General features: G+C 40.4%; 1 protein-coding gene across 1 annotated transcript in view; it reads right to left on the bottom strand.

Annotated features, from left to right (window-relative positions):
- The window catches only part of LOC119586727, a gene marked incomplete at its 5' end in the record, with an annotated part of 24,566 nt that extends 24,184 nt beyond the window's left edge, over positions 1-382 (bottom strand). Inside the window, 1 exon segment of the mRNA XM_037935455.1 lies at positions 134-382.
- Between the last annotated feature and the right edge of the window lie 269 nt (positions 383-651).

The following is a 651-nucleotide window of genomic DNA, read 5'->3' as shown; positions in this document are numbered from 1 at the left end:
TCACTATAATTCTACATTTTTAAAAATGTCGTGGAAAGCCTTTTTCATGGTTAATGATAGGGTTTTGGTAATGACAGCAGTTGATAATAATTACAGGAGTTTCACTTTTGACATTACAGATACGATTACGTACCTAGTAATCCTAACACGAAAGTAACGGCACCGAGGCTCAAGTGAATGCAACCTAAGCCACGGACGAGGGTGGCTGAGTATTTCACTTCTGAAGGCAAGGGCGTGGGGGGAGGGCAGGGAAGTGTTAGTTGGTTGGATTTTGTATCTTCTGTGATGTGGACAATAAATATCTGTTGTCGGTGGTGGGGGACACGGTGTACCATCTTGAATACGGAAGTTTAAGGCGCCTTGCTGTCAAACAGTCTGAAATCTGAAAAGTACAAAGTTATCCACACCTGCAATAAGGACACATACATATTAATAACAGCAATAAAGATAATCACATGTTAGACAAACGGATGGTGATTCGTTGGTTGCAGGGTGTATTGTTAAAATATTAAGCAGGTTTATATGGTTTGGGGGAAACAACAGGACATTACAACTTTCCCAACATCATCATCATATGTTTCAATACGGAGATCGTCTAGGAAGAATGCATCTTATGAAGGATCCCTTCTCAATATCCTCGTTTGCTGAAGT

This window comes from Penaeus monodon, chromosome 21, assembly GCF_015228065.2.
Source record: "Penaeus monodon isolate SGIC_2016 chromosome 21, NSTDA_Pmon_1, whole genome shotgun sequence".
Classification (NCBI taxonomy): domain Eukaryota; kingdom Metazoa; phylum Arthropoda; class Malacostraca; order Decapoda; family Penaeidae; genus Penaeus; species Penaeus monodon.
This window is presented reverse-complemented; position numbering and strand designations above follow the sequence as displayed.